This window comes from Marmota flaviventris, chromosome 9 (assembly GCF_047511675.1).
Source record: "Marmota flaviventris isolate mMarFla1 chromosome 9, mMarFla1.hap1, whole genome shotgun sequence".
In the NCBI taxonomy this organism is placed as follows: domain Eukaryota; kingdom Metazoa; phylum Chordata; class Mammalia; order Rodentia; family Sciuridae; genus Marmota; species Marmota flaviventris.
In genome coordinates, this window is record NC_092506.1 from 91,234,000 (window position 1) to 91,243,477 (window position 9,478).

The following is a 9,478-nucleotide window of genomic DNA, read 5'->3' on the forward strand; positions in this document are numbered from 1 at the left end:
GGATGGTGAGTTCAAAGCCAGACTTAACAACTTAGCGAGGCCCTAAGTAACTCAGAGAGATCCTGTCTCTAAATGAAATATTAAAAAGGGCTGTAACTGTGGCTCAATGGTGGAGTGCCCCTAGGTTAAATTCTCCATAGCAAAAAAAAAACAAAAAAGAAAGAAAAGAAATTGCAAATACAGATGAACCAGAAATTAGGGCAGTATACAAAATGTTTGCCCTCAAGTGTTACTTATTTGTTGTCACCTACTACAATTTGCCTTTAATGTTGAAACAATCAACAGAAACAGAAAAACAGGATTTCCTATCATTGAGGTTTACGTGTTTTCAATCTCAAGGTTTGGTACCAACCAGTTGGACAAGATTGGCACTGAGGCACCTGTGATACCTTGGGTGCAGTCTCTATATGCAATGCAATCACCCAATGAATTTTGCCTTCTAAATATCAGTCAAAAGTACTACTCTCTCCTAAAACATCATTTTTTCACCTTCACAAATATAATAGCATTGTAATAGTCTCTCTATACCCACATTATCCTCTGCTCTAGTATGCTGTCCATATTGCAGTCAGAGTGACTTTTTATAATTACAAACTAGATTCTATTGAAATTGTGATGAATGCCTTTTAGACATCCTTTATTGACCTAAGGATTAAAGCTTAATATGGAACACGAAGTGATATATGATAAGTCTATACCCATGCAGCATCCAAACTTAGATCACTTAGGTCTTTTTTAGGGTGGGTTTAGCTAAATGGGCCTTAGTTTAGTTTCATCAAGTTACCTTCCCAACTTGATGAAAGTTTCCTCCCAACTCAGTTCCTTTGCACTTACTGCTTTTACTCTTTATACCATCTTTTTTTTCCTTCCATTATATAATCAATATTCACTTAGTTCTATATAGGGGCACTTCGTGTAAGCATATGCCACAAAGTTATCCATTCATCTACATATTTGAATATATATATATATATATATATATATATATATATATATATATATATATATATATTTCATCAGCAAGTATCCACTCATCTACATATATCATATATATATATATATATATATATATATATATATATATATATATATAATACATAGCATAAAGCAGGAATTTTTTTAAATTTATATGATAATTTTAACAATCTGTAAATGAATTATATTTACTAGGTAGTCTAAATAATGCTAATTTTGCAGAAATATTAGTTTAACTCTACAATATCTAACAGCTTTCCTTTTTTCTTAGATAAAATGCATAATCTGCATTTACTATTTCTTACTTAGCTCAATAAAAATGTCCTGTTTATGTTTCACAAATATAAAATATTGAGCTTTAAAAATAATAATGTAGCCTTAAAAATATTGAGGATTCAAAAACTGATCTGAGACTTGAAGAAAATAAACCTGACATCCTATAAAAGTAGAATTTATTTAACACTTTTTTCTTTTGCTACTGCTTATACCAGAGTGCTATAATTTAAACTCCCTACTTCACCTCTCCCCCTTGCCTTTATGAAGCAATCTTCTGAAGATGCTTTGAGGAAGACAGACTACAAAGTGTTAGAACTTCCTTTCAAATGATCCTATAAGGACCAGGATCAATATATTTGTTGTTGCCATGGTGAAGGGACATACAGGACACAAAGGCATTAATAACACATAGTGTTTAGAATAGATGGAAGTGATAATAATAATAATAATAATAATAATAAATTATTTTATAATATTTTATAAAAATTTAGTCATAAACTATACTTTTTGTTACCATTGTCAATTAAAAATGCATTATGTTATGATAAAATGGCATTTTAAAAACACTGAAAAGATAAAATATGGACTCAGGAAACATTTTTATTTTTAAGAATGGAAAAAGAGTGACACTCCAATGAAGAGTGAGTGTTAACATAATAATTTTCCTCTGGATTTAAGAGAGTCTTGTGGCATTTTATTCAAGAAGAGAGTTTTTATTTTTTGTTTTTTTGAAAACTATATTCCTGGTGCATTTATACAATCTATATACTCATATAAGGCAATATTAAGCATGACTAATTGAATTTACACTAGAAAATTATTAAAAGTGTGTGCACGCACGCACACACACACACACACACACACCCTTCCACTACATATCTTTCCTTCATAAAGGTCACTAAATTTAGTAATCATTTATATTCATATGTCTTAGTGAATATTATATTGTTTCTATTTTATTTTACATAGTCACTTAATTGATAATTGTTTTGTAGAATTAGTTGAAGAAAAGCAATGAGAATAGGCAAAGAAGTTATTCAGGATGGATTGGTGAGTATTGATCTCAAGATGTTTAGCTATTTCTTAAGGGAAAAATAGTTCCTTAAATAATTTCATTAGCTATAAAAATGGTCCCATTTTTTCCCATTTACCTACATCAAAAAAGCCAGAGTTCTGAAACTTTAACTGAATAAGAAGGTATGTTCAGGTGTGCAGTGTAGGCTTTCTCTGATTGATTTCTAGATGCTTTGCCACGTTCTTAAGTTCCTCTCTTTAGAGTCCATTCACCTAACCAATACCAACCCAAAGGAAAATCCAGAGAAATTCAAAATACTGACAAAATATTTTAAATGATAATGAATAAAGTGTTTTTAGTTTCAGAATTATATAGAAAGACTGAAAAAATATGCAAAAGTGAGAGTATTTATTTATAAGAATAGTCAGTTATGGGTTACCTTTTTGCATTTCCAAGATTAAATATTATATCTATGGGTCAGCATGCATAAATAAAATAACCATGCTGATCTGTCATTGCTTAGGTATTCATAGGGGCTTCATTGGTTTAGAGAATTTAGTTTATATATCTCTGGCCTAAAGGAATTGATGAAAGTAATGAACACTTAGCATTGTAGTTGGTGACTTCAAAGTCTCCATGTAGGAATTAGCAGATCTCATTTTAAGTGAGAACGGATAACCAGACTGGGGTAAAATGGAAAGAGTCTTAGTGCTTAGCATTTATCAACATGCTGTTATTTTTATCCTTGATTCCTAGTGTTCTGTATTCTGTGCTTTAGATTTATCTATTCCTTAATTGTTCTCTGCTCCATAGGGTCCCCAGTGAATCCTTGAATAATTGAAAAGCATTTATCTCCCCAGTGGTTGAGCTTCGGTCACTGTGGGACTGAAACAGCTCAGTAAACCCATCATCATGTTCATGTAAAGGTGTCAGATTTTAAGATGGAATGGCGCAGCATAGACACTGTGGACCCCTATCACTTAGTTAATTACTTTAAATCATTTTTATATTGCAGTGTTTTGTATTCTAGTGCTAGATGAGATAACGCAGGCCTTAAAATCCAACATAGATCTGAACTGGTGTCATAGTAATAATTCTTTCCGACTCCCCAAATACAGAAACCATCACTTTAAGCCTTTACATAACATTTTGCAACTAAAATAGATGAAGTACCATTGCCAATAGGATTACATTGGAACAAAATTTTAAAGAAAACAGATAAAATATTAGCAATCAGAATCATGACTGTAGTGACATCATTTGTACATTAGTATAAAACTCTATGCAACATGTTAAAGTAGAGAACTAGAATATGACAAAAAATAAGAATTATTTCCTGTGCAACTTTGAATCCCAAAGATAGTGCTTTTGAAACATTATACCGTCCTGTACTCTGGCTACAGACATCAAAATTTGAAAATGTCTTTTAGCTTATTTTCTCCATGAAATAATAAGAAGTATGATATTGAAATACACTGTAAAAGGCAAGTTAATTTGTCAGTGGCAGTGAACCTAAGCTAGAAAAAAAAACAAAAACAAAAACACTCAGTTGGCTTCAAACTTTGAAAAGAATAAATATTTAACTATCTTTTCCATGATTCACAATTTATCTTTTCTGTGATACACAATTATTGAGGGAAAGGTCAGTATGAAGCCTACATTATGGAAATGTCTACTGCATTATGAAAAATGGAAACTAGCTGTTTAATAGTAGAAAAAACATTATAGAAATATACAATGTCAGTAAAAGTTCAGAAGAACCCCCCCAAAATTTTATTTTATTTTTTCATTACAAAACATATATTAGCATATAATCAACAAATAATAAAAAACCCTGAAAAACAGGCTCTTAAAATTGTAAAGTGAGTTTAAATTTATTAATTATTTTTATAACATACAAATTAAATATAATTATCTTTTAAAAATTACAACCACAATATGCTTTTTTGTAAATAATTTACATAGCATATGAAAGAAAATAGTGGTTAAAATCTTCTAAAATTGCCTATTTTGGAGGTAACAATCAATGCTTTGATGAATATTTTTATAACTCTCCTTATGAATTGCATATAAATATAATATCATATAATTCAATATATTTTTATATTTTGCTCTCTTGCCTCTTTCCTTCCCCCCACCTCCTCTATTTTACCTTCACAAATTCCTACTGAAGATAACAAACATAAATAACCCTGTGTACATCCTTCTATGCCTCTTTCAAATGTGCTTGCAATCGCATACACACACATATATGTATGCAACATAAGTGTACATGTACAACATTTGCACATGTGTATAAATGTATGTATAAAAGTTTATAAAAACAGAACTTTTTCAAAGTTTTTGTTATAGAAATAGTAAAATAATGTGTTTCTGCATCTTGCTTTTCTCACTTTACAATATAGACTAGAAAACTTTCAATATTTTTTTCTAGTAATTGTATAATATCTCATGAGTGGGTATTCCACAGTTTATGAAGCCATTTATTTTTCTCCTTTTCTTCCTTCCATCTTTCTCCCCTCTTGATGAGACCTTCCTTTCTTCCCTCTTTATTTCCATTCTTTCCTCCTTCCTTTCTGCTTCCTTTCTAATACTAAAGTGCTGCAATTGATATCTTTCTATACATATAATCTGATATATTAATGCATTTTTGCCTGTGGGTACTCCTAAAGGACATGGATTGTTATAGCATATGTAAACTTTTGATTTTAATCAATGGCCATATTGCTGTTGAAAATGGTTGTACCAATACTTATTTTTCATAATTAATATGTAAGACTGCCACGTCTCAGTACAATGTTAGTACTGTTAATTTTTCTCCAACTGCTTAAAGTGTTAAAGTTCATATCTCATTGTTAGTTTAATTTTTTTCACCCAATTTCTGGGCACTAGAGCACCATACTGTATGTTTTGGGGTTTACTCTTCATATAATTTTGCTAGGGTCACATTAGAATATCAATTGTAAAAACTTTTTGAATACTATAGTTATCAACTGTTTAAATGATACAAATATTTTCTCAACATTTATGTATCCTCACTTATGTTCATAGTATTTTTGCTATCAAATATGCATAGACATATTTATCACTTATATTTAAGTTTTTAGACTTATTGTCTCAGTCAAAAGTTCTTCCTGAATGCAAAATACAAAATATATTATCATAAATTTTATTCTGATTAATTTAAATACACCAATTACAGGCACAGGTTGTTAGAGTAAATAAAACAAAACTCAACTACATGCTGTCTGTAAGACACCACTTTAATTATAAAGACACAGATAATTCAGAAATAAATGAGTGAAGAAGGATATGACATGGTGACAAGTGATCAAAATAAAGTAGGGGTTGATTATTAATATCAGACAAAGCAGACTTCAGGACAAGAAAAGCTATCAAAGACAAAGTGGCATTACATAATAAAAAAATCTCAAAAACAACAACACAAAATCATCAAACAAAGGACAATAAAGCATCATAATACATGAAGCCAGCATTTATGGAAGCTCAAAGAGAATTAGACAAATCCACCAGTGGTTTGATGAACTTGATCTAATTGATATCTTCATAATACTCTATCCAAAAACAGTAGATACTCATTCCTTTCTGGCTTACATGAATATTCACTAAGCTAGAATACAGTGTACTATAACTAATGCAAGAAGTTAATAATGAAGGAAGTTGGGTATAAGGTTTATGGAAATTGTACTATACAATATTTTTGTAAAGCTAAAACTACTCTAAAATAAAAATTACATGAAAAATACAGATGAGATTTTTTAGTGTATTTAAAATTGTCAATATTATACATGAAAAATTACATAATAATGGATTTTAAATCTCAAAAAATAAGATTTAAGATTTGTTACATATTTAAGAAAAAATGAAATTAAGTTACAAAATATATAACCTTATTTTTCAATAGTAGCACAGATCTTTAATTATAAAAGCAGATAGTTTGGAACATATCAAGCATTGCTTATTGTTATGAAATGATTTAAATATTTAATCTAGAGTTAGGGATGTGGTACAATGATAGAGTACTTGCCTAGCAAGACTGAGACCCTAGGCTGGATCCAATAACACCACCAAAAGACCTTTTCCTTCTCAGCATTTATGATTTAATTATAAATTAAATGAGTAATCTGATAAAATAGTTTTGTATGATTAATTTACCTTTTATTTTTCTTGTCTTAACAAAAGGTTATAAAATTAATATTAGTGTCGGAAATAGAAATAGTTTTGTGAGTATTAAATCGTACTATAAAAGTGTATGAAGTATTTAATGTAAACTATTAAAATGTATTCATCAACAAGAATCACTATATAAAATATTACCTAACATTTCAAATTATTGTTTGTGACAAGACATTAAGAAATCTGTTAACACACTCTTTTATATAATAGTAACAGAATTATTCCATGACCAGCTACTGTGACCTTCTGCTGAAAATGGTGATGTCATTGCAACACTCCTTTAGAGATGAGTGTAAGAGCATATGTGGTTTGAGTTTTCCTTTACTTAAATATGAAGAGCTTTGAGTAAAGTTCATATTTTTTCATGCAGAGATTACAACTTGGTATAATCCTTCTCTGAAAATAACATTTAGTATTGTAGTGAACACATATTAATATAAGGTAATATGTCAATTCTGATACAATGTACATCTTTTTTAGAATTCTTCAGAATATCCAAATTATTGAACAATCTTAATCTTTGTATGTTTTTACAAGACAATAAAATAATAATTGTTTCATAGTTTAGATGTCTCTTGTTACATCCAGAGTATAAGCAAATTAGTGAAAATGATTAAAATACTTTTTCTGAATCAAAAGTATTTCATTTTCAGGTATTGCTTCTTTAGTCTTTGTCATTTATCTTTCATAACCAATATTGTTGGCTGTTTAAAAATTTACAAATTCTGCTGGGTGCAGTGGTGCATATTATATCTGTAATCCCAGGTACTTGGGAGGCTAAGGCAGGAGGATAGCATGTTCAAGGTCAAACTCAGCAATTTAGTGAGACCCTGTCTCAAAATTTCAAAAGGTTTTTAAGAAGGCTGGATATTATAGCTCAGTGGTAAAGTACCCCTAAATTCTATTCCCAGTCCCTCCAAGTTTGCAAACTGATTTGATATTTCTGTGTAAAATATGAAGAAATGATAAAAATTGAAACCATTTTTCATATTATATATTGGTTACATATTTGAGATCCCTTAATTCCTATGGGTCTAGATTAGTCAATCTTAAATTCATAACACTGAGTTTTAACCTTCATTAGGTTTACTATACTTTATTTTGTATTATAGTTATTGTGACATGTATGTCTTCAAACAAATATTTACATACATTTTGGCATCTTTCCCTAAAACACAGCATCTTGGTATTGTACATGCTCAATAATAATGCAAAACTTTGTACTTCTCAACTGTGATTGACAATGGTTATCACTCCTTAAATTTCTAGTCTCTGCAGAAAAGCTCCCAAGTCCTCCCATGTTCTCTACTTTTCCTCTCCTCTCCTCACTTCCATACCTTTCCTTCTTCAATAAATAAAATATTGTACTTATTGTTTATAAGTTTATAGTAAATAAATATGTCATGAAATATTAGCTCTAGTCCTTGTGATGAACAGGTGGGAGACAGAGCATCTTTATCCTATTTGTAACTAGATTAAAGTATATTTGTCACTGGTTTCTCTAAGGAAATTTGAGTGATATGGAGGCATTCTCTTGTAGGTACTGAGCACACTGAAGAAGGATAATGAGTGCTCAATGCTCATATATAAGGTATTGAGATCAACCACAAGGTGATCTAACTCAGCAGCCAGGTAGACAACATACACTATCCATTACAGAGGGGCCTATGGAATTTCCAGTGGGTGCTCATGGAGCGTACCACTCAGCCCAAGGTACTGGGAGTGGGCCAGAAAGTTCAAGTGTGACTTTTCACAGGTAACTCTTCAGGTACTTGTTCTAAAATTTGTTCACATACACTGAATATTTTTGTTTCTTTGTGCTTGATGTACCTTGTATGGGCTTCACATTGACTCTGGATAACTGTTCCAACTGTGTATATGGGCTCTATAAACCAAAGGTCATTATTTTTTAAGATTTAACAAGAAACACCTTGATTACATCCAAAATTCATACCTATTGTTATAAGAGTTTAATTACAAGTGGTCAACTAAAGAAGACAAATTATTTAATAACTTCAACTCTGAAAAACTGTTAAATGATTATTAAATAAATAGATGACATTTTTATCATCAAGTTCTGTGGTCAAAGTTTCTCACTGAAAAGAACTGACAAAAATGAAAAGTCATGAAGAACTGCATCTATCCATTCGAAGCATAAAACTTAATTTTAAAAAATTAATCTATATAGATTCAGGAAACTCGTTTCTCCTCAAAAACTGGAAAAATATTTTCATATTTGATATAAATTTATCATCTACTATTTCCCTTACTACTTTGAGGTTAATTGTTCTCAACATTATAGAAGTTAGATTTTTCATCAAGCCTAACATAGATGCCTTCAAATCTGTTTCTGTTTACACCCGCCATTCCACAAAAAGGGAAATGCCCTTCTTCAACAGGACAGGACCAATCACAGACATAACTAGCTCTAAAAGAGCTTCATCTCCCATGATTTCAATGAACATAGACTGAAGTGTTTTCAGTAAAGCATTAAACTACTTGAACTATGGTGCTATAGAGATTCAGGGCACTGACCAATTGCATTTACTTAGAGAATCATTGAAACAGTGAATATGAGGTGAAACAGAGAAATGAGAAGAAAAATGCCATGTTCTAGGTAGAGAAAATAATATGTTCAAAAGCAGGAACAAGACATAATGCCCCTCTTTACTGGTTTTCATGCCTTCATTTTTATTCTCCCTCAACCCACTAAAACTGGTTTCTATCACACATTGGTAAACCATGACTGCTTTTCAGAGCTTCACCAATAGCTTTTAATGATTAATGACAAATTTTCATTTTACATTTTATCTGATCCCTGTAGAGTTTGGCACAGCTGTCACCTCTCTCTTCTGAATACTCCCTTTTTGTTTGAAATCCTGGCAACCACTTTCTCAAGGTTGTCCTCTAGTCCGACTCCTCTGAATCCTTCATGGGCTTCTTTTCTTTGCCCAACCCAATTCTCTAGGGTAGATCCTTGGCCCAACTGAGTTTTGTGTCCTTTCTGTGGTGTGA